Below are 25,917 nucleotides of genomic sequence, written 5' to 3'. Positions count from 1 at the left end.
CTTTGTATTGTATTGTAGCGCATGCTTTTTGTGTCCATGTGACAATACATGTGCGGTATTTTGCCTCCTTGAATTCGTTTTGTGCTCTTACAGAGGCTTTTTTGTTAGTCCCTGGGCCTTGTATTAAGGTTTTCTTTTTTTGTGGGTTTTTCAAACATAAAGAACTACATGAGTGTCCTAATTAGTCAGTATTTCGTTTTCTATTAACAGAGTTGTTTTTACTCACTCGTGGTTGTATATCTTCTGTATTTCATGGGTTCTTTATGGTTTATTTTCTAGTCTTGTTAAGACTTCTGTTACTGTGACTTTCAGGTAGTACTTAGTTTGCTCCCTTTTTTGTTCCATTCTGTTCCAGTCTCTGTGATTTTTGTCTTTTGGTGTCTCCTGTCTCAAGTTAATCTTGTTTCAGTTGTGTCTTACTTTCTGTTTTATTTTGGTAGCTATTGTTCTCTGTGTCTTGTGTTAAGTTTACCTTCCACCCGTCTCATTACGTTGTCTTCAGCTGTGCTTTGTATACCTTTTTTAAACACTGTCTCAGTCATTGTCAGGTCACCTTGGTAAGCTGTGTCTTCCTTCTCTGTGCTCCTTGATAATTATCCCTGATGTTCTCTGATTTTGAAATCCGCTTTTCCAAACAGTTCATGTTTCGATTGTTGCAGGTGAACTTGCAAAATTAAAGCACTTTGAAATTTCTCTTTTCTTTCCATGTTTACTGACTCTGTGTTAAAGCAACTTCTGTAACAGCACAACAAATTCATCTTAGGACACAATAAAGTACATGATATTATATTACTTACTGAACGAGAACAGATTGTTTCATGATTTGCTGTTAGACTGGGCTAACGGGTAACAGCAGTTTTCCTTTGCATCTTTAATGTTTTTATTTAGGAATCAAATTACTTTGTTCTCAATGTTAAATTCAGAGACTGTCTGATAGCCTAATTTTCTCTGGGTTCATCAACTGCACACTAGCCCTTTCTTAACATTTGTTATTTGATTCACTGTGAGTATGAAATATTTATTTAATTAATATTGATTTGTGGAGACCTACAAAGGATCAAAACATGCTGATAAGAAACTGCTGCCACTGGCAGCTAAATTATGGAAGTATGAGGACTTTAAATGTCAAACTAATGAAAGCTAAATGTTTTGTTAATAGGAGCTTGTTTGTGTCATCAGCTCATCTCTAGTAGCGACTACCTGCTGTGGTCAGGTAAGACCGGCGAGGCCAATCCCCGGAGCTTGGGGCTTGGTTGTCATGGGAGACAGGATGTAACGGCCTTGTATAACTGCGGGCAGCAATTGTGCTGAAACCTGACTCTGCCTTTGAGGAGCTATTGTTCTCCTTCCTCACACCTTCCTCTTGTAGGAGACCGGTGTGCCTTGGGGAAGTGGAGTCGACTTTCACCAGTACGCCATTTCTCAGGAATATACTTCATGAAATGAACATCTACTTCCCCTCACGGATTCACTCTCACTTCTCTGATCTCCGTCTCTCACTGTCATCTACCTTCACACACAAACTACTAATTTTCCTGGTGTATATTTCACACCAGGCTGACAAGAAGGAATCTGATGCTCTTGCTTTTATTGAAACCTGTTTTTCAGGCTCTTTTCGAGGAGGTGCGGTGCATGTTGTGGTGGACTAATCGCAGCCTACTTGACCCTGATACAGAAAGCTGGACTGGTCGAGGTGTTAATGGTCTCTCGGGCAGCTTTAGGACGACGCAGGCAGGCATACATATGCACTTGTCCCCTCTGTTAGTCATTTATCATGATCCGGGTTACTGTTAATGAATAAAGGTGTCTAAGTATGAGTTATATTAACATGGATCCCTTCTCTTTTTTATCTGCATGCACAAGCGCTGCTGAACGACTGTGTGTTTAATGGCTGTATTGTGAAACCACACAGAATCAGATGCAAGCTCCTTATTGAGTAGTGGATAAATAGGTAGAAAGGGCTTTGAAAGAAAGTAAGTGCAGTTTCCCATTAACGTGCCCGTGCGAATGCATCCCTCCAGGTTTTTGCTTTCCTCTCAGCCTCTCTCTCTCCTCTACCCTCCCTGTCCTCTGAGTGGGTGATTGAATTAATTATGTTTTATCACCTTTTAGCTGATTGAAGTCTACCTTACTCTCTTTAGACAGCTTGTGTTTGTGTCTTCACGCGCTGCGCCAAATGGATCGGGCCTGTCACCCAGTGCAGACACTGCCATCAGTGTTGTCAGAGACTTGGACTCTGAGATCTGAGCGCCGAGTCTGGGTTGTCAGTCGGTGTTTCTGCTGCTTTTGTAGTGGTTTTTTCCCCTTCGTTGTCTTCTTTCTTTCATTCTCGGTAATTCATCTCCATCAAAAAACGAGTCTCAGGCCTTATCCTGTTCATTACTCACACAATGATTTTTGGAACAGTTTCAGGTTTTCTGTAGCACAGTGTGTCTGTCAAGAGAGGTGAGCTCAGGTTTCTTTCATTAGCAAGATACAATAGGACTGCTGGATTAGTTTTGCAACTAATATTCATCTTTCTTATCGAGTAATCAAAATTTATTAGTTCTGTTAATTGCTGTTTTGTGCTCTTTCTATGAGATGTCAGAAAATAATTGGGTTGTCACAACTGGAAGAATTTCGAGGGTGAAACTTTGATATGATAGCTTTTTTTTTTAAAACATGTGGTTATTAGAAAGAATTCATGATTTAACCGGAGGGGGAAGCTGGCCATTTTATAACCAGGTTTGGATAACCCCTTTCTCAATAATAAATGAAATCATCATTGAGAAATGAACAAAAAAACTATAAATATATATTTATTTATTTGTCTGATATAAAGCTTGTTTTATTCGCTGTAACGTGCGACAAATGTCACAAAAAAGGTAAAAAAAAAAAATAAAAGAAATCAAGAAAAATACTAAATAAATACTTTATTACAGTGCTGCAAATGTAGGGAAATCTATTCAATTCCGTTTTTATGGATGCATGGCATCACCTTGCTCACACCGTGAGCTGTTGCTGTGGGCTTGTGTGTATCACTGGCACAACAGATGCTGTCACATGTGAGAGTGTGAGCATTTTAAACTTAAGAATTGTGAAACCCATTCACTGAACAGACCCTGCATTTGAGGTGCTTAGAATTCATTATAAATGCTTTGTGACACCACTTGTAAAAACTGGCCTTTGGTTGTCCTTGATCATCCAATTCAAATTTGTCTCGATACCCGTTCCGCATGAAAGAAAACCAGGTGCTGTTACAGTTGTGAATTTTAAAATCAACTTGCTGCTAAAGTATCAGTTGTAAACTTGTATAGCTTGTCCTCACTTTCCCAAAACCTAAAGTGATGTATTCAAATTTCTTGTTCAACGTTATTACAAACAGTATTGGGCAAGTTACTTTGAAAAAGTAATTAATTATAGTTACTTTTTTGAAGAACTAACTAGTAACTGAGTTAGTAACTGAGTTACAAGATTCTAAAAGTAATTACTTGATAAGTAACTATTGCGTTACTTTAAAAAAACGTTTAACCCTCTGGGGTCCAGGGTATAATTGGCCATTTTTAACTACTTTTGATTTTACCTCAACATTTTACCTTTAAAAACTATTTCCTTTGCCTTGTTTGGTATCATTCTTTTCAGCACAATCTAACGTGTCTGAATTTACAGTCATGTTTTCATTTTGACATACTGTACTAACACAGTTGATCTAAAATCAGACAAAAAACATAAAATCAGAGTAGAAAAGTTATATTTTTTACTGTAAGAACCACAAACATGTTTACGTTGATTTTTTAAATAACCATTTCAAACTATTTACAGAACAATCAGCTGTTCTGCATTCAATAAGGGTTGTCACAACTGGAAGAATTTCGAGGGTGAAACTTTGATATGATAGCTTTTTTTTTTTAAAACATGTGGTTATTAGAAAGAATTCATGATTTAACCGGAGGGGGAAGCTGGCCATTTTATAACCAGGTTTGGATAACCCCTTTCTCAATAATAAATGAAATCATCATTGAGAAATGAACAAAAAAACTATAAATATATATTTATTTATTTGTCTGATATAAAGCTTGTTTTATTTGCTGTAACGTGCGACAAGTGTGACAAAAAAGGTAAAAAAAAAATAAAAGAAATCAAGAAAAATACTAAATAAATACTTTATTACAGTGCTGCAAATGCAGGGAAATCTATTCAATTCCGTTTTTATGCATGCATGGCATCACCTTGCTCACACCGTGAGCTGTTGCTGTGGGCTTGTGTGTATCACTGGCACAACAGATGCTGTCACATGTGAGAGTGTGAGCATTTTAAACTTAAGAATTGTGAAACCCATTCACTGAACAGACCCTGCATTTGAGGTGCTTAGAATTCATTATAAATGCTTTGTGACACCACTTGTAAAAACTGGCCTTTGGTTGTCCTTGATCATCCAATTCAAATTTGTCTCGATACCCGTTCCGCATGAAAGAAAACCAGGTGCTGTTACAGTTGTGAATTTTAAAATCAACTTGCTGCTAAAGTATCAGTTGTAAACTTGTATAGCTTGTCCTCACTTTCCCAAAACCTAAAGTGATGTATTCAAATTTCTTGTTCAACGTTATTACAAACAGTATTGGGCAAGTTACTTTGAAAAAGTAATTAATTATAGTTACTTTTTTGAAGAACTAACTAGTAACTGAGTTAGTAACTGAGTTACAAGATTCTAAAAGTAATTACTTGATAAGTAACTATTGCGTTACTTTTAAAAAACGTTTAACCCTCTGGGGTCCAGGGTATAATTGGCCATTTTTAACTACTTTTGATTTTACCTCAACATTTTACCTTTAAAAACTATTTCCTTTGCCTTGTTTGGTATCATTCTTTTCAGCACAATCTAACGTGTCTGAATTTACAGTCATGTTTTCATTTTGACATACTGTACTAACACAGTTGATCTAAAATCAGACAAAAAACATAAAATCAGAGTAGAAAAGTTATATTTTTTACTGTAAGAACCACAAACATGTTTACGTTGATTTTTTAAATAACCATTTCAAACTATTTACAGAACAATCAGCTGTTCTGCATTCAATAAGATGCCACACAAATTATTTGTGCCACTCCAAAAAAATAATTTCTGTCCACTATAAAGGAGAACATCACAGCCTGATACCTGCAGGTCTGACAGCAGCAGGTGTATCACTCCTGTTTCTACCTGGAGACAGCAGTCGCCTCATTGTTCTGACACACAACACAAAACTATCCACAACACTACACACTAACTACACAAGACAACACATTAACTACACACTCCAAACATGCTAAATCACACATCTCAAAACTTGCTCTCTCTCTTTTTCTAATGTCTTTCTCTCTCTTGCCGTCACTCCTAAAACTTCCCCTGTTTTTTTTTGTCTTTTAGCTCATAAGCAGAGAGGTCTCGCTGCGCTGTCCTTAGACAGTAAACGTGACAAAACTATTCAGGAAAAAACGCCGCATATATATTGTTTATCATGACTCTGGTTTTACGTGGCTTATCAACACAATTTAAAAACTGGTATATATCACCTTGTTGCTTTGTCTTTAAGTGGTCATGTGATTGGCTTACCACGACTACTTTACTCTTCCTCAGTCAAACAGCAGCACTCATGCAATTGTTTTGCCTCCTTAGCTCCAGGTGTTGTGCTAGACAGTGATCGTGATTACCGTCCACGGGAGTGCACAGCTGCTTAAAGCTGTAGCGTCCAGATTACTTACAGCTACTTCCTTGCAACTGAGATAAGATGCGGTAAACTGAACACAGCTTCAACTGTCTGTTTGTTGTAAAATAGTAACGGATTTTCTTGTTAGTAACTGTAACGGCATTGTAACGATAGGAATAGTAATTAGTTAGATTACTCGTTACTGAAAAAAGTAACGCCGTTACTTGTAACGCTGTTATTCCCATCATTGATTACAAACAATATTTTTATTTAAAAAGCCCCTTAATTGGTATCTACAGATTTTCATTTAGTGATCAGTTGTTATGGTGACTTTTTTCAGATAAATAATATTCCTTGTTCCACAAAATAAAAGTATCCCTTCCCAAGTTCTTAGCTTAGGTCAACAAATAATGCTGGTCTGGTTACTATTGCACACGAACCACTCTTTTTCATCAGTTTTAGCAATTTTAACTAAGGATGTGCGCAAATATTTGACTATATGTTTAAACATTGCTGCTCTTAGTAGCTGGCATTGGAAATACTCGTCATTAAAAGTATTCTGTTTTATTACTGTACCATGGCAGTTATCATGTTCATTCGTTCACACTTAAACAAATATATTTATGGTCTCAATCATGAATTCCAGTCCTTATTTAACACATCACGGTGTGCATTTTGGAAATTATTTTTCAATTTAGAGTAACACAGACAATAAAGAAGGCTGTTTTAAGGAGTGGCGACCTTACCTTATGAGTCTGCCGTGTCCCTGGTTTCAAGATGTCAAGCTCAAGATGGCGCCGTCCGAAATGTGAACCTTAACCGACTTCAGGTGACTTCAGGGTGTCTAAAAAAAAGGAAAACAGCAAAGAATCACAATCAGGCATTCAGAATGAGTGAATATGAATATTTTTCATATATGAAATAATGAAAGCATATACGTTTTCAATTATTTGTTTGTCCATTGCTTTTCTAACATGGATTTTGATTGAAGATTTTGAGTCAGCAGATAAAAAAAAAATCTATATTTTATATAAGCCTCAGTGTGATTAAGTGTCCTAGAAAAAACAATTAAACTAAACTTAATTGATAATATTACAGTGAGCATAAGTCACAGTCATGTTAACGTATGCCTTGCTTCAGTGCTTTGTTTCATATTCATCAACATGACAAACATCCATCAGCCTCTCTCCACACGTGTTCTCCACACCGCTGTGATAAACACACGTCGAAACAGGAAGACTCCTGTGCGTCAATACGATCGATCAGCTGATGGATTACGTCGAGGGATGAATTACACAGTTCACAATTGCCGACAATTAACTAAACAGGCAGGGGATTGATCTACGAGCAGCTAACCTGGCAGGCAGGCAAGATCCTTAATTTTAGGAAGGCAAGTAAAGAAAATGTGACTGCAAAGCTTTGGGAGTGGAAAATGCGATAAGATAGGTGTAATGGGTTTGGGGGGGGAGGATGATAGGGGAGCAGGAAACTACACTGGTAGCTGACACATAACGCAGTTGATGCATCCCAGATCCCAAACAACAGAACTCCTTTTGTTAGTTCTGTGCTTGGTAATGTTTGACATCAGGGTCCTGGAAGATACTGTTTACAAAAGACTGTTGGGAGCTGGTTTCAAACTTAGATATTTCTCTCTCTTTTTCTTTGCATGCAGCTCATAAGATTTGCCTGTTTGACGCGGCACATTGGACTTAAGCAAATAGCAGCTTTTATGTGTCCCAGTTCTGTCGTACATGCTAATTCTAAGCAATTTAACAGGCAAGTGCAGGTCAGAGGCACTGACCAGAGAGGAAACAAAAAAAAATAAATCACATATGAACCAATGCACGGGTTGAGTCTCCCATCCAGGCATTAATGACAGTTGGTTATCTCCATGAAAGGAGCACACTATCTCCTGCAGAAGGTCATTCAATGCAGTTAAAGCACTAGAAAAAGCAGCAACAAGGCCTTAAGGACAATTTTTCTTTGCCATGCAGTTTAACTGATCTTCTCTTAGATTTCTGGTAAACTAATTGCCAAAATGTAAAAAATGCAACATAACTATCCAATACTTCCATACTGGGAAACAGATGCTATGTTTATTTAAAACATTCAAATCTGTAATTGCAGTCTTCACATTCTATCCTCTACTTACATAAAAGTATAAATATTTTTTTCCTATGCTATTTTATAAGAATCAACACAACATGTGTTAATTATAATCATACTTGAAAAATACTTGCAATTAAAAGTATTGGTTCACTATGTTCTGTGTGTGGTTTGTCCGAGTTATGCTGCTGTACATTAGCAGAAGGGACTCTGGTGAGTAGGTGCAATCAAAGAATGTATACAAAAGATGGCTTTGGATTAGTTTTGAAGCCCTACGGTGAGTTCACACTAAACATGAAGGTGTGATTATTTACAGTCTTTCCAGTGAGGTAAAGCAAACTGTTCATGCAAGTTAAACATTTCCTGTTGTGTTGAAAAAACTTGTCAGCCTTCGCCTGGTCAGACCAACAGTTGAAAATAGAGGACAAGCTTTGCTATTGCTGTCTTTTTCAGGTTTGCACTTTGACAGATCAGGGAAACAGAGGAGGGCTTGACTAAAAGCCAGTAAAGTTGTATGACTGCTTCTGAAAATATGTTTCTGTAGTTGATTTCAGCTTTTGACTGAAATCCTCATCCCACCGGCAGTCCGTGCCACGGTAACTGGCCGATTTTGGTTGGGGTTCTTTGTTCTTCTTAAATTCTTGGCTTTCGGTTAGTGTTGGGATTAGTGCTGTCAGCGTTAATCTCGTCAAAATGACGTTAACGCCATAACCGCATTAATGCGGAAAATCTCCGTCAGCGAGTTAACGCGGATCGCCCCGTGCGAGGGCTGCACAGCGTCAACGCGTTAGCATGGTTAGCTCGTTAATTATGTCAGTGTCTTGCGGTATTTCAATTATGTGTATTATGTAAGCTTGTTCTCGCCACTGAAAACTTAAAAGACTGAACAATCCATATAATCTGCTTGACAGTTTCAGGTGGTGGTGCCATGCGATTTTTAATGGGATTGAATTCCTTTGTTTCATGTTTGGTGTGAACACATTATTGTGTTAGGGTTATGTTTGGCCATTGTTTGTTATTTGGAGCCAGAATTATTATTGTTATTATTATTCATAAACTGTGCAAATGCAATGCACACTAACAGATGCCTGCTAATTAAACCTAAAAAAGTGCTTTGACAGTTCAACCATCCAGCAGTCTGCTTTTTGTTGATTAAAAATGCTGTCAGGACCTGGGGGGATAGCTACAGCTCTGTATGTCGAGACATCGGACAAAAATGGCACCAAAAATTAATAAATACAAGAAAATATAATTTGTTGCGTTTTAAGAAAGATAAAAGTGGTCACAATAGGCACATTTGCTTTTTGTTGCAGGCTGTAAATATGATTTTTTTTTACCTGTAAAGTTTGGCAGTTTAACTCTGGCGTCTATGGAGATCGACTCAAATTTAGAGACAGCCTCATGTGGACATTAATGGAACTGCAGCTTTTCTTTTTCATCTCCTGTGGCTTCATTTTACACGCTTAACCTCCTAGGACCTGGCGTCCACATATGTGAACATCACATTTTGGGTTATTTAGACCAAAATACTCAATTTTGCTCTACAGGGGCCTGATATCCACTTATGAGGACATTATACTGCTACTGTTCTATCGAAATTTTAAACGAATATCCTCATATGTGCCTCTAACTTTTCTTAGAACAAAAATCAGGCAAAAAAAAAATCTGGTAATTCTTTGTTTTTACATTTATCGGGTCCCAATCAGCCCAAATATCAAAGAGAAATTAAAAATGCATGCTGTGGAAGAGTTCGGGTCTTAGGAGGTTAAAGGTTAAATTTTGGGTTCAATCAGTCCCTACTCACACCTTACCACAGCCATAATAAAATTTTATCTGAATACAATTTATATAAAATTTAATGTGTTTTATTTCATAACCTCTAAAAAGACCCAAAGCTTTTCTTATCACTAAGTGGCTGATTTACTGTGACAGAGCCATAAAAGTAAAATGATGTTCTCAACGTGACAAAACTTAATCCCAGTGACTGAGTAAAAGCAGATGATTGAGGATTACCTTCTGTTTGTACTCGACAGAACTTTTCATACTGAACACATGAGCGTGTCACTGCTGTATAAAAGTCATCCGCCCCCTGAGGATGTTCTTCACTTATTTGGTGTCGCACCTACCCGCATCAGCATGGTGCTCATAATCACAGTAAAGCCAACCCTCCCAGGTATTATTATGATGATGACATTTGCCAATAGAAGGGCGGGCAATCACAATAGATGTTTCCATTGCACTAAAAGTGATTTATAGTGGCGCTCGTAGAAATGATTATCCAGAGAGGGCATGTCGACGAAGGAGGATAATAGTACCCTTGTGCCCACAGCCCCTTTCCATGTGGTGTGGAGAGCCTTGACTGCCTCACAAACCCTGTCCCCTTGGATGACTGAGCCTCGCGGCCTTCACTGAGTCTATTCCTCCCTCAGATAAACGCTGCTATAAATAAAAGAACACAAAGCCAATCACCTCTCTGTTTAAAGAGACGTGCCACCTTCCCACACACGGGAGCGTTTGTTTGATCTAATCTCCCTCGTTTGGTCTGAGGCCGCCGGCCTGACTGACTGATTGTTGGAGCTGCTATTGCTGCTGCTGTGTTTGTTGGGGAGACAGAGCCCAAGCTGTGGGTGGTATTTGCCATTTGAGGATTTGCAGCGCTGTAGACCAGATGGCCGTCAACCTTGTGTTGATCTTGGAGCGCAGTCATGCCAAGACGGCTTTCCCCATAGTGGAATAAGAGAACTCGAGATGTTAAACATGCTCCCAGCCCCAAGCTCCTGGCTTCAGTGTGCCACAGAGGGATTATGGTTGGATCTGGCCTGACAGAAGGAGTTGGTCAAGGCTGTAATAGAGCCTGAAGCGAGTGAGAGCTGGCACAGAGCAGGCTCATAGGGTGCCAAAGACTTCCTGTTTCTGCTTCCCTTCAAATCTTAATTCTTACTTTTAAACTTTATTATGATGTCCCACCCTTCAGATATGAAACTGTGCATGTCCCCTAAGCCCAACAGCGTGTTTTACTACCCCCTTATCATTTTGACTCCCTTCTGCACCAATAGCAGAAAGAGGTTTCAAGAAAGGAAATCTCTGCTGTGACTCATGAGGACGTGGGTTATCTGCTAATCAGAAAGTCAATTATTTGATCCCCAGCTCCTCTAGTCTCCCTGTCAAAGTGTCCTCAGCTGAGATGCTGAACCCCAAGTTGCCCAAATGCATCCATCAGAGTGTGATTGTGTGCTTTAAAGCTCTTACACAAAGGGCTTTTAGTGCTCAATCAGAGTAGAAAAGCACTAAATACCTACCAGGCCATTTACCATTTAAAGTTGCTAATTTTCATCAAATTTTAGATTCGTTTCAGAGGTGTAAAAGCAAAGCATATCAAAGGTTTCAACAAGCAACACAGCAAAAATATGGAAAAGTTAAGTTCAGTGAAACAAAAATAAACAAGGCATAAAAATCAAAGTGCTCACTTGAACAAATTGAAGAGTCTTCCTTTAAAATTCACCACACAGTTGGCTCCAACAAATTAAGGAACTCATTTTAATAAATTAATTATTCTAAACATTTCACGCTGTCTACCTGCAGCCAGTCTCTCTTTTTTGACTTTCCACTGGGCTCTACCCCAGTGTGGAGCCCTTCACCTCCTCAGCTGTGCTCTTCAGGCCTGAAATCCACTGCATATTTCTCTTTTCGCCTGTTTGGTTGAGTTGTCCACCCTCTGAACTTTATGTTCAGTTCATCTGAGGTTACCTGGCTGATCTGCACAAGCAGCAACCTTCCCAGTTCTCTATGTATCAAGTCTACTCTGCCTTATACTCAGTATCCAATCACCAGCCCATCCAGCCCTGCTGTTATTATTCATTCCCTGTGTATTTGTCTATCAATCAAATCTCACTAGCTCTGACTGATGATATAACAGCGTCGACTGCTGAGTTCTTCATTTTACATTGATTTTTATGGGGGTCAAAATGACAGAAAAATAAAGTCCTTGAGAGCAAAATCAACACAGGGAACACACTGGGCAAAATGCCATAAACATTAGAATTAATGGCTAAGACGATGACAGTAAAAGCAAATGTTTTCTAAAAAGACCCGTGAAGTGATAATGGAGGAATTTACTCATTTACATGCACCTAAAGATAAATGTACAAGTGCATGGATATGTTTTAAAATTGACCACTTTTCCTTTTCAAAAATATCTCTGTCTACATTAAATCCCAGCCATATAGCCTGTACCTGTTTAGCACACCATGGGAGGTGCTTTTTGCTATGTAACTCCAACCATATAGCTGTTGGCCAATCAGAAGCCATCAAACAATACAAGGGCACAGTTTGTCTCAAATGTAGATAGAGACTCGCACATCTGACTTTCTAAGATAAAATGTTGTTTTTCCTCGTACATATCTAAAAGCAGAAACTGAGTTGGCTGAGACTGAGTTTCTTCACCTTGGAAGACATTTTTAAAAGCTCAGTTTTTGGTGACGTAAAACACCACTTCCATGTGACCGGAAGGGCAAATTACATTTAGGTTTACCACAGCACATGTTTAGGAGTGGACCGGATGTTATACTCCTAAAATAAAACAAATATAACACAAATACCTGAACGTTAATATTGTCGTTCACTATATGATGAATAAAAATAATATTTTTTTTAAATCAAATGAAATGAGGTATTACTAGCAAAACCCCACCTTAATGGTGTTTTTTCCCCATAGGGTGGGGTCAAAGCACAGCTGTGAAAATCTACAACTTTACTGTCTGCCTCATTTTCATTATTTGTATTTGCCGATCTGCCCGAGTAAGCTTATGCAAACTTTACAACTGTGTCTAAAAGTTCAAACAGATTAAAGCTTAAACGTCCAGCCTGTAGGCATGCTAGCACCAGTAGATTCTGGTTATATTCATACTACTGGTTATATTAATCATCACAGAGCTTACTAACATAAGGAATGTGAGTACATGGCTATTATTTCTTTCTATAGTTGCAAACTTTACATTTACACCAAAAACAAAAAACAAAAGAAACCTTTTGGAGCATTTGGGGAAAAAAATAGTTAAACAGATTACAAGTTAAAATGTTTCCTGCACTTATCCACAATAAGTGAAGAAACCACTCACTCAACAACATTTTGCTGCATCATTCTCAGATAATCCTGCTCATGCGTCTCTGTCATGAGATACTCTGACTAGTTTGTCTGTGTTTACATTCAGGAATGAGTTGGAGCACTTTTCAAACATCTCTACATCACATTAAGTTTTATCAGTAATGTAATTAGAGCTCACTGGTACTGGTGCAGGCAGCTGGCAGGGAAGACAACATGGAAGACTGAAAGACAATACTGCAATTTGAACATCTCTACTCATGAATAACACTGCTATCTTGGTGCGAACTTGATAAATTGGTATATAGTGTAAAATTGAGTGATCAGTGAAGCCATTAGGATCAGGAAAAATCAAAACATGTTCATACAATTTGAGACAGCATGCACCTTTCATCCAGTCATACAGGAGCTCCCATCTTGTCTTTGTGGTTTTAACTAAACTTTGCAAAGAACCACTTTTCTCTACCTCTGAGAGAAGGTTGTTGACAGTCTCTGGCTACACACCTCAAAAAAATGAAGCTGAAGTACTGTAACAGCACAGCTGTAGAGTCATCTGCCTCTTCAGATCCTCCACAGCTGTCCAACCATGATTACATCTTCACTCCTCATTTAGTCCTCTGTCCACCTCCCGCTCTACTCATCCGTATAACGACTACAGTCACCATGTTAAAAAACAGCAGGATACTCCATCTCTCATCCGAAACTTGGTGTTTTGATGAGCTCTGAGAGACGCGTTTGCTTCTCTGGTTGCTATCCTTCACTCTGACCCCCCCCCGAGCCCATCAGCCAGTCTGCACTGAGTTGTTCTCATCCCTCATTACGTCCAATTCCACATCTGCCACAGGTCACGAGGCTCATATGCAGTTGTAGCTCTCAGACACACTCGAATGTTGAAGTGCAGCTCTTCACGCCAGGTATTTCCGATCCCTGAGAGGCCTGTTGTGTACCTCAGATGCTGTTTCTAATCTATTTGGGAATGTGAGTCCTAATGCTACACAGCAGCTGAATCTTCCAATCCTCAACCTCCTGCCATGTCTCTTGTCCTTCTGTAAGTACTGTAGAGGGAGGGTGGGGTGAGCCAATATTGGGTCTCAATCCCCTTCTCAGCACATCCGAAATGAAGCAAGGCTGAAGGGATAGCCGATGAATAAAAGAACGCTCTGTGCTTAAATGCTGCAATATGTTCTCTGATCCTTGTCGGCAATGACTTCTAAAAGCAGCAGACGTGACTTGTCTGGGATGTAAGGTGAACATGATTGATTCTTAATGCGCTGCTACTAAATAATAGTAACAGGAACACATGGAAATAGCAATAGAAATAAACCAGTGCAGCTATGCTGTATTCAAATGAGCAAAAATTACAGAAAAATAAAGTATTTAATTTAAAAACTGAAATATGCTCAGCAATATAAAATGAAGTCAGTGTTCCTGGATGAGGGCGTGAAGATAAGTAAGAAGTGAGACCCATCTCACTTTGGCACTGTGAGGTTTTTTTCTTCTTTTCCTAGTGAAGTCAACAGCGGATGGGATGGGACGAAGGAGTGCCATCTGAAAGTAGACTACTCTGTGAATACTATGAACACCACTGCCCTGAGATAAGGCTCAGCTAAGCTAATGTTAAATCAGCTCAACCAAAAATCTAACTAACACTGGACACATCTCCTAATTCAGTACCAGCAAAGAAGATAGCACAATATCACGTACACCTCACATCCTTCGTGTGCAAAGACATGGTGGGTTTTCTTGTTTTTTTAAAAAACACAAAAGCCCAGGTATGTCAGACAGTTACAGTGTTTTTTCACAGTACCGAGGCTCACAGAGAAGTGAAGCTTAAAGTCGAGGAATGTTTGCGAACAGAAGAAAGGGTTGGGTTGGTTCCTCTCCTCAGGAGCTGCCTCTGCAGGAGGGGGAGATACAGGAGAGGTGGAGGAAGATCTCAGCCTGGGTGTCTATTGTCTTATGTAGTCTGGAAGATGAGTGGATGGTGGGGTGGGTGCAGTTTTCTCTGTGGTGGGGTTGGGTGGACTGTCCCGGGCTCTGTGGGGCCGGGCGGCGCTGCTGCACTGGGCCCGGTCTGGATGGGCCTGGGCCCCCTTTCCCTGGCGGGTCGCGGAGTATGGGGGTGCCTACTGGGGTCAGCGGGGGAGCTGGCCCCAGGGAGGGGTCACTTGCCCCTCCCTTCCTTCCCTCCCCATCTCCAGCTGCCTCCCTCTTCCCGCTCCACCACAACCACCCACACATGCAGGGCCTTGGAGTAGGGGTATGTCACCAGGGTGCAGAGGAGGCTACCCCCCCCCCCCCCCCCCCCTCTGTCCCCTTCTGGCTGCCTCTGCCTCAATTTTATCCCACAACTTAGACATTCACATTACTCACACTCTCATTACACATACATATAGGATCTTGGGGGTGGGCACGATACACGGAGTCCAAAGTACCATCAGGGTGTACACCCCACCCCTGGCATCATTGCCCACCTCTCAATTTTAAATACACGTAGACATTGAGGGCTAGCAGGAGGGACCATGCGCTTACCTGCTGCTCTCTGGCAGGTAGCTCCAAGCCCTCCTGGGTTTTAAATGCACCTTAGAACACACATGCATCAACATTACAATGAGCGGGTGGAGGGAGGTTCGGAGTCTTCTCTCACCCCCGTTCTCTGCGACCTGCTGGAGCAGGGGGGCTAGAAGGAGGAGTTGGCCGTCCGACTGCGGTCTGGAGTGTGGAGCCTTCCTGCTGCTGCGGAGTCGGGGCGGTCTGCCTCCCCCCACCGCAGGGAAAAGGGAAACACCACCTGGGTCTGGGTGCAGTTCCCCCCTCCAGGGGCGGGGGCACCTAGACCCGGTTTGTAGAGTACGCTTGGGGAGTGTGATCGTGTGTACAGCGTCTCTTTATGTCTGTCTCCACGTTGGTTGAGTGTGGAGTAAGTGCATATGAGAGCATGAGGGTGGGAATGGATGTTTGTATCTGTGTGTGCCTGTATGTCTGTGTCTATATGTCAGGTTGGGTGTCAGGCGCCACCTCTCTGGGGACATCTCAGGCCCTCCAAGGTTTGGAGGCCTATCTCCACCCACCACCACTTCCCCTGCCAGTGGCGGACCCCCTCAGACATCGGTGCGTTGGTGGTTCTTTGTGTCCGGGGATGGGCGTCCAGGTACACACCGGCTCACTCCTTGGCGGCCGCTTATCGGGGCCTGGAGCCTGGGGCTCGCTCGGGCCACTTCGGAGGTGGGGTGCCCCCGGCCTCTCGGCCTGGGGCTCGGTCACTCAGGCGCAGCTGGCTGCCGGCGGAGCTCCCGGGCGCGTCACTGCAACTCCCCCTGGCTTCTGCTCCGCGGCTGCTGAGTGAGCCCTCATCTGGGACTCTCCTCAGCTCTTTCTGGGACAGTGGCGCGGCTGCCCCTCTGTTGGTCTTCCTTGGTCTCTTGTGTTCTGGGGGCCTCTGGATGTCTGGAGTTTTGATCTCCTCCACACCTGCTTCACGCCCTGGAGGACGGGGCTGTGGCCCCCCCACACCCTCTAGCAGATTATTACATGAAGGAACCTTTTAAAAAAACAAAAAACAAGCGCATCCATGCTCACAGGTGTACACACGGGTGATCACACCCACAAACTACACCCTTTTTGGCTCCTACCTCAAAGCACACTGTGTTCTGTTGATCTTATGTGCTGCACAATAATGTTTAACATTTAGTATTTACTGTCATATTCCCATATATCATTGTGATGTTGTTTATTCTATTACACTTGTTTTCTTCTGCTTGTTTTCTTTTTTCTTTCTCAGCAGGTGATCCAGGTGATTGATATATGCATTTTTTCTTCTTTTGCTGCCCATTCTGTTGGTTTTTGGTTTTTGCCCTTCTCCCCCGTCCCTCTTCTCAGCTGTTTCTCTTTCCCTCTTTCTTTCTCCCCTTCTTTCCCCCAGTCAAGTCTGTCCCGTATTCAGTAAGTGAAAATAAAATAAACAATAAAAGGTGAATCAAATGGACCATTACGGCAGGGCTGGGATGGTCAGTTTGGTAAAGTAAATCCGTTGGGCATCTTTCTTTGCCTTTAGACAACAATTCTGATGGCAAAAGAGCCAAACGGGACAGGCAAAAAAAAAAAAGAAAAAAAAAAGGGTTGCATTAACTTGCAACACCTGGACGACGTCACGGGCTGCGGGGTTCATGTGCAACAGCTCATTATCTCAGAGCACTGGTGACTTGCTTTCTCACGTTCAGAATGCCTGTTACAGTCCAATATTCCCACATGCTCGCATTCAGTTAACTTGGGCTAGACTGCAATACAAACAGTTCAGTTTGCCAGGTGCATGCAACATTTATGACAGGTTTTACTGACATTATTGGCCAGCCTGTGTGCTTTATGATCCTATTTTGGAGCAATAAAAATGGCCGAGGTGAGACGAACACACTTTGTCTAATTAACATTACAAATATTGACAGCGTTTACCTTTCGGAACATGATTTGCAGAATTCTCAATTTTTCGCAATATTTCACAATATATCTTCCACAGGTTAAGTGTCTTCTCTGAGTTAAGAATCTGTGTAATATGGTATCATTGGCTCTAGTAGGTGGGAGGATAGAATGTGCTTCAGATCAAATAAGGAAGTCCTTTCTCTTTGATCATACGGATTCATGAGTTTAAAAAAAGCTGTTTGGAGCAGTCTGAAGTCAGGGATCTCTCACACATTCAGCGAGCTCATTGTTGGAAATTTACTTTGTGTTTAATGCGAATGTCCACCATCTTAACGGGGTATCTATGAGAGAAAATAAAGCATAACAGACCCCCCTTTTTTAACATTTAAATTCCTTTAAAAACATGCTTTTAACTTCAATTTCCATCTTCCAGTGACCAAATGCATGTCGACTCCTTGACAGATTAATATAGTCTATAATTAAAGCAGAGATGCAGCAGAATTACAGCAAAAATCTGTGATCATGGAGGCAGCTGTAAAACAGCATTTGTCTCATTTGTTTTTTTGGCTTGCAAATAAAATGTCGTTGACATCTGTTGCAGCACAAAAGCACCTGCCTCTTTTGTTGAACACTTCAAAATACAAGGAGGCTGGTGGGGAGTCGCTGATCTCAACACCTGGCAAAGCACTTGTTGGTTCATTTAGGGTCATTTAGTGAAATCAGACAGCAGAGCCTGCATCCTTTTTTTAAAAAGGAGTAAAACAATCAGTCAGGGGGTTGAGACTGCTTTTAAATGCAGCACCAGTTGTTTTCTGGAAACAAGTGACATTATATCACTGTGGCGTCAAGATTGCATCATTTGATTCTCCTCGAACCATGAAGCAGTGATATTATCTCATTCGAGCGTCTGATTATTTCACTTGTTTTTGGAAAAGTTTGCTGCTAGATTGAACTGTTTGTCCAGATGGGTATTTTCTTCGACAGGTCTCCTCCTGTTATCCTATTCGTATGCCCCCTTTGCACCTCTCTCCATTCAGGCTGTCTAACACGCTGCCTCTGAGGGCTTTCATGCTTCAGTAGGTGCACATATACCTAGATAGAGCTTTTCAAACGGGCAGATAGGTCAAACACTTACAGAAGAAGGAGTGTAGTCAACACAGGGTCTAGAGCTGGACACACGACCAGTGTGGCCAATTATTTCTTTCCTCTGGCCTATGCCTGCTTCTTTCCTTTTCTTCTTCTTCACGTGTACAAACACTCCAGAGAGTCCTGCATCAAAGTACCTCTCTCTTGTTAAAGGCTTTTGGACTGAACGGAAATATGTGTTAGCAAGCTGGAAAGGTGTGGGCGGACAGCTTTTTGCGCCTTCATATCATTTTTAATCATCCTGACAGGTTTCCTGCTTGTTCTGTCCAGCTCCAGCAAGAACCCATGGAAATCAATGATGTTTGGATAAGTTTCTGACATCTGCCCTGCCTCCTCTTCATCTTTTTTTCCTCTGTGGAGCTCAAGAACAAGAAAAACAAGCCTCCGAAACATTGTGCTTTGTATACACGTCGGATCAGAGCAAGCCAGGGCGAGAGGGGGCTCGCTGGAGCACGTTGGGAAGAAGTTTGTGGGGAAGGCACAATCGCTCTAAATTATGCTAATTTTACTCAAAGCCTGAGCCTCACATCAGCAGAGGAGTCGAGGCTGGAAAGTTTGGAGATCTCACTGTGTGAGGGATGGACCGAGGAGGAAAATATTTACTCAGAAACTTGTCTTGAGGCAATATGAGGAGATATTTGAGGGAATTGTGGATTCAGATTAAAGACAATGGAATGAATAAAATCCAGTGTTTTTATTGTGTATTTGTCATCGATTGAATTTTTTTTAATCTGAATTACTATTTTTAACAGAGTCCAAGTGTGTTTCTATGCCAGCTTTATATAGGTTTGAGCCAATAGCATTACAGAAACTCGGTGCATTGAAGCATGTAGACATGGTCAAGACGACCTGCTGAAGTTCAAACTGAGCATCAGAATGAGAAAGAAAGGTCATTTAAGTGACTTTGAATGTGGGTTGGTCTGAGTATTTCAGAAACAGCTGATCTACTGGGATTTTCCCACAGAACCATATCATTGGTTTACAGAGAAAATATCCCATGAGCATCAGTTCTCCTAGTAAAAGTGCCTTGTTGATGCCAGAGGTCAGAGAAGAACATCCAAATAACCACTTGTAGCAACAAGTATGAAGAAGAGCATATCAGAATGCAGAACACACTGTACCTTGAAGCAAATGGGCAACAACAAAAGAAGACCACGCCTACTTCCATCAACTACTATCTATCTATCTATCTATCTATCTATCTATCTATCTATCTATCTATCTATCTATCTATCATTTGGATTATGGGGTCAGAACAACATGAAAACATGAATCCATCCTGCCTTGTACCAACAGTTTAGGCTGACGGCGGTGGTGTAATTGTGTGAAGGATATTTTCTTGGCACACTTTAGGCCCCTGGGAGATTTGCATCACAGATGTGCAGCCAACAAATCTGCAGCAACTGTGTGATGCTATCATGTCAATATGGACCAAATCTCTGAGGAATGTTTCCAGCACCTTGTTGAATTTATGTCACAAAGAAGTGAGGCAGTTCTGAAAGCAAAAGGGGTGTAACCCAATACTAGCGCGGTTCAGGTAATGAAGTATGATGACATATTGTAACAGACAAAAGGTAATGCCCACCTCCAAATTTTCTCATGTAATGGAAAAGGATTATCAGGATTCAGCATCCAGGATTGCGGTGAATTTCAAGGCAACAACACCTAACAGCTCCTTATGTCAGTGATGCCAGCGTTATCTGAGAGAACGGCAGTGTAAAGCAGTTTTTCAATATTGGATTGGGCTGGATCAGGTGACCCTGACCCATCCCTCAGTTATACTGCTATAGCATCTGGCTGCTGGAGGACTTCCCGTCATGCACTGAGGACTTATTTGCCACTACTGTGTGTCATTAATTTCTGCCTTCTCTCTCATGTTGTTTGTCTTTTGTCCTTGTCTCACTGCCCTCCTTTTTTCTCTCGTTTTTCCCCTCATTCACAACCCATCACAACAATGAGATATTGGAACCTGAGCCTTGTTCGGTTGCAGGTCTTTTCCTATAGAAAGGGAGTTCTTCCCTCCCACTTTCACCAACCAATTGCTCATAGGGGATTGTCTGATTGTTGGGGTTTTCTTTCTAGTCTTGTGGGCCTTGACCTTACAGTATGAAGTACTTGAGATGACAGTGGTTGTCAGTAAAATTGACTTGATAGATTGATAGATGTGGTCACAAATAGATAGGGAGGGAAAAATTACCACTGAATTCAAAGAAACAATGACAGCACAGACTCGTGCAAATAACACTAATAACATGATAATATATTTCCTGCTTTTCCACAGTCTCAGATTGCTGTATAATCCCAACCATAAACTTCAATCTTTTCCAAACAATTATAGAAGGCACAGACAAAAATCTGCTTTATTTTTGGTTTATTTACTGTAGTTTAAAATAACTAGAATTTGGAGTCAAGCTGCTTTCTCTAGTTTTGAGGAGTTTTACATTTTGTTCTGAATAGTTTTCTTTAATTTTCAGATATTTCTTAATTAATTTATGTTTTTTTGCCTTACATAAACCAAAGATATTACAAGTTTAATACCAATTAATCACCTTAACATGGCATTTGCTGGTTTTGTCCTGTTTAGACCTATGTAAAATGACCTACTTCCTCCATGACCCCAAACCCAAAGTTCTCCCTCGCCACCTTGCAGGATCTTTATCGTTCCTCAGCTGTTTAGATGATTTATTCTGCAGAAACTAAGACATGTGCTCATAGCGAAATGTCAAGGATTGTTGCTGCCGCCTGTTGTGTTTACTTCCTCCTCCCTTTCCTTCTGTTCCAGACCGCTCGTCTCTGTTACCTCCAGGCGAGCGGGCTTCTCTCATGCCCCTTGTGACATGTCCCATCTTTAAAGTGCATCTTTGACGGCACATTTGTTAAACATGACAATGAGGTACAGATAGTACTGTGCAAGCATGCCAGTGTTTGTACACATTTGTTGTCTTCGGCGTGTGCATATGCAGATTTATGGCTGTATATCTTCATGTTTGCCCTCGCTTAACTATTGTTTATCCTGAAGATTCAAGGGATTTGTACAGAAGATATAAATCACAAATAAAAGAGATCCTCAGATGCAAAACCATAAGACCTTTTTAAAATCTTGCTTTGATCATATTGACCTTACAGCACTGAATTAACATTTTTACCAGTGCTTCCTTCTTATTGAAGTTAAAACAAGATTCACCAACACTTCTCCTCTTTAATGTGCCCGGGGCTCCAAATCCATTAGTGGTTATCGCCCCAATCACACCGGGAAAAACTCAGGCAATCTTCTTAGCAGCAAGGAGGTTGGAGCAAGGAAGGAGGAGGGCTTGGGTTTATTTGGGAGGGTGTGTATCCCCCTCGCAGGGTTAAAAGAAGCAACAAATGTGCCTCAGAGAAAATCACTCCTCCACATTGTGCGGACTAAATCAGAAAGCACTGCCGCCCCACCTTTCCCTCTCAGTTGGCGCTGTGGATGGTGGTGGTCCTGAGTGGGATTGTGCGTAATGCGTGCGTGTTGTTTGTGCCTCATGCAGAAGTGGAAGGATTGAGCAGTAACATACAAAATATCCTAAATTTTGACAGTTAGCATCTTGTTTGGTTAAGTCTGACAGTATTTGCTGGTGGATCTGCAGGCTTTGAGCAAAGTGAACAGTCATTTTTAATAATTCTGCCTGTGCAGGAATCATACATTGTTTTCATAAGAGATGCTTTTCACACTGAAGAATGAAAAACAGCTTTTCCCCTGAGTAAATGTCTTCAACAGCAAAACATAAACATAGAGCTTGCAGTATCATTTAAATGTTCTTAATATTTGCATTAGTTTTTTGCTATGATAATAAATTATATTATTTCATTTATGCATGGAATAGGTAACAATTTCTATATATTGCACACTTTAAACACATTTTCATTGAAAAAATCAAAAGTTATTATTGTGGAGTTTCTTTGTTTTTAAGTTCCTGTGCTGACATTAATAAAATCCCTAAAAAGAGTCAGTCACTACATTGGTTGTTACACCCACCAAGATCCACTGGTGGGGGCACTCCATTCTTCTCCTGAATAACGGGTGTTCAGAAAAAAAAAACCCAAAACAAAACACAAAATAGCTTTTTAATCAGCTGTAGTATAAAAGTAAGCATGGGGGTCTTTTTAACACATTTCTCAAGAATGTCTCGTGAATGTTGTCTTTTTGCTTGTGTACTTATTTTAGACCCCGACTGATATAGTACTTTTGAAACATATATACGGTTATTTTAAAAAAAAACTGATATACTGGCTGATATATTTTTCTTTCAGACACACAAAACAATTTCCTAATATTTGTTAAATGTTATATACGAGTCATAGATCCATACTGCCTGATTTTGATTGGATCAGTTGGTTACTTTTCCAAACACCTCATGTGTAAACTTTTTGAAAAGTGAAGCCAATGCAGAATAGCCTGAACCCTGCATTCTTTTAAATTGTGATTGCAAAAATACTTAAGCATGTCTTCAGACTTGACCTCTGTAAACATTTCCTGTTGAGTTTATTGCCCCAGTGTCTCATTTTGGAAGAAATAAGTGCAATTTACTAATTTTGGTAATTTCAAGTTTCAGAAAATAGGACTATTCCTGGTATCCTCATTGGCTCAAGATTCGTGACTGACAAGGCTTTAGCCAGTCAGAAGTGACAGATCATCATATCTGGTTTCAAAACAGCAAAGACTTCACAAACCAGTGGATAATCTGTGGATTCACCATTGAAAACGATATAGAAGAATACGTCGACTGCTCTAGTTTCACAACTGGTAAAATGGAAGTCTATGGAAACTTTAGCTACTTGTTAAACATAACAAGATGTCTATTTTATAAGCTATGGTCAAATTTAGATTCAAAAAGGACAATAAACAAGATGTGTTTTAGGGTCGGCCTAGGCTTAGAGCGGTATTCATCTGTTTCAAGATACCTCAAAGGTAACCAAAGGGGCTTTACTAACAGGTGATGTCACCGTGATCACATGAATATTTACATACAGTACAGTGCCACCATGAAACTACAAACTTAGAGAAAAATGTTGGATGAATACCGTTATGATCCCCTTAAGCCACACAAATGCCACATGGTTTTGTAGCTACACTATTGAGAACATACCCTTACACTACTAAACTACTGAGTAGCATGTTGTTTACTTGGGTCTGGATTAAAACCTCTTAGCAATATTGACATTTACTTTTGGGGACTCTCATTGGCTGTAGATGCAGGGGTCAAACCTGCTGGCTTTTCAGCTCTCTCCAACCTTTCAGCCACCTTGCCACTGGCTGTTAATTTCCCTTAATCTGCAGGCAGGTCAGGGCAGAGCAGGGCAACAAAGGTTCAGGATAAAGATATGGCTGATTGCTCACTGGACTCTCATTTCCTTTTTAGTGGTCGTGGAGAGGAGTCAATTATAAACTTAAATAGCCAAACTTTTTAAAAAGTTACTGTCACTTAGTTGATTGCATGAGCTTTCCATTGTTTTTAGTAGACTTTCCCAGGTATTATAATTGCCTGGGTAATATGCAGAGCCTTTTATCCTGCTCATAAAAGCCAGTCGCATTAATCAGGCAGTACTGGTGTTGGTGAGCCATATGAGATGATTGGGACAATAAGTGGTGCGTGTCTTTGAGAGATGCATGTCATCCTAGCCACGTTCCTTCCCATTAAACGTTATGACACTATACCTCCATTAAAAGTGCGGATATTACTCATGTTAGACTCCTAAACTGCTCTGGAAAGTTTATACGCTGGTGTCAATCTCATATCTCTGGTAATTGTGGAGCAGGTCATATATGGAAAACGGGAGGAGGGAGGGGAAAATAGCTTCCTCAAAAACATGGCAGATTTAATTTGTCAGCTTGGATGAAAATTGGCCAGTGAGGAAAACAAACGGCAGTTGCATGGGCCAATGGTACCAATTCGTCAGGGGGAAGATTGAGGAGCCAGTCTAGAGATAGCTCACATCTCCATAAATCATGTTGACAATTGACTTGAACTGCAAGAGGAGGAGGTCTCCCATAAAGCCAGCCTGAACAGGCGCTGATATAGGACATCTCTCTCTACCCACTGCCCAGAAATAGAATGACAGCCTAATGCATTGAGGATGGCCCTGATGGCTGAATGAAACACAGCCTGCTCGCTCACTTAAAGTGCGAATTTGTGGATTGTTTTGATTTCACTTTGGCTCCAGATTTATTGGCCACCCTTTTATCAAACAAAAAAGTAATTATTAACTGAAGAGTGCAATTCCTAGATAAATTATAATGTGATGGTTGAAAGCTGTTAAAGCCTGCTGAAGCTTCCTGCTTGCAAGCTGAAAGGGCTTGGTTGCCAAAAACTTACAGTTATACAGACGTCTGTAAGGAAATGGCCCTGCCATCTCTTCTTCTGTGATCTCTGTGAACACTACTTTCAGGTCAAAATAACTGTGGTGTGGATTGTAATTGCTAAAAGGCTTATGACTCTTGACTGTTAGGTTGTTAGCCAAAGGGTCTGCAGTGTTCCCCTGCAGTGTTTCTCAATCTGATTCACTCCTTGCTTATTGCATTGGATTTCACAATGCCAAGATGGCATAAAACATTTGTTTGGTGTTCTGCTTTGTAGGGACAAGCCAATGGGTGGCTATATCCCATATAGGATGATGGGTTGGGCCTTAAACCTGAATGCATTAATTAAAGAGAATGCAGGTTAAGTGAATTTGATTTCTTATATTTTGTGAAAGAACTTCACAAACCTAAAAAAGTCCAGCTGCCTTCTTTGTCAAGCTCACTAGAGAATTTGGAATTGGTTTCCTTGCTTGTCTGTTCTGGGTTAAAAGATTCAAGATTCTTTATTTGTCACATGCATAGTTATACGAGTACAACACGCAGTGAAATCTGTCCTGAAATGCTCCTCGACTCTGCAAAAAAGAGAACATTATATACAGTAAGTGAATTATGTACAAATGTTTTGAGCCCTAAAACATGTTTTAGTTTAGGGCTCGGATGGCCTGAGGGTAGAAGCTCCTCTTGAGCCTCTTTGTTTTAGCCTGGATGGTGCGGAACCTTCTGGCTGTTGCAGAAGTTGGGACAGTTTGTTGCTGAGACGGGACGGGTCCTTTAATGTCCCAAGAAAAACTTTGAAAGACCTTCAGAAAACCTCAAAAACTGTAGCTTAAGACCACGAAACAAAATTTAAAGAAATGAGGTGTGACTCAAGACTTCTGCACAGTGCTGTGGAAGTCTGTGGGAAAACTGTCCTGTTTCAATTTCCATTCATATTCTGTTGATATGTGACCTTGGAAAACAGTTTACAGTAATGCTTGCTAGTCTCACATCTAATTGGATATAACATGATTTTCTTTGCTTCAAAATTTTGTCCCCATTAGTGTCAAAAAAGATGACAAACAAGAAGACGTTCAGTCAGAACTGCCTTCACTGGTGAAACTGCTATGCCAGATCATGCTACGATATCTTTGTCCATCGTTTCTAAGCATCCATGG

The 25,917-nt window shown here is 40.7% G+C and overlaps 1 protein-coding gene across 1 annotated transcript in view; it reads right to left on the bottom strand.

Annotated features, from left to right (window-relative positions):
• Positions 1–25,917, bottom strand: part of LOC146662517 (cadherin-20-like) — a 96,584-nt gene that overhangs the window by 53,821 nt on the left and 16,846 nt on the right. Inside the window, exon 2 of the mRNA XM_085419201.1 lies at positions 6,413–6,510. The gene's annotated coding sequence lies outside the window, so the exon portion shown is untranslated. The remainder of the gene's footprint in view (positions 1–6,412; positions 6,511–25,917) is intronic.

This window comes from Rhamphochromis longiceps, linkage group LG9 (assembly GCF_057381845.1).
Source record: "Rhamphochromis longiceps isolate RC_006_pf linkage group LG9, R_longiceps_female_GT1.1, whole genome shotgun sequence".
In the NCBI taxonomy this organism is placed as follows: domain Eukaryota; kingdom Metazoa; phylum Chordata; class Actinopteri; order Cichliformes; family Cichlidae; genus Rhamphochromis; species Rhamphochromis longiceps.
Note: the sequence above shows the minus strand (reverse complement) of the source record. Positions and strands in the feature narration are given on the sequence as shown.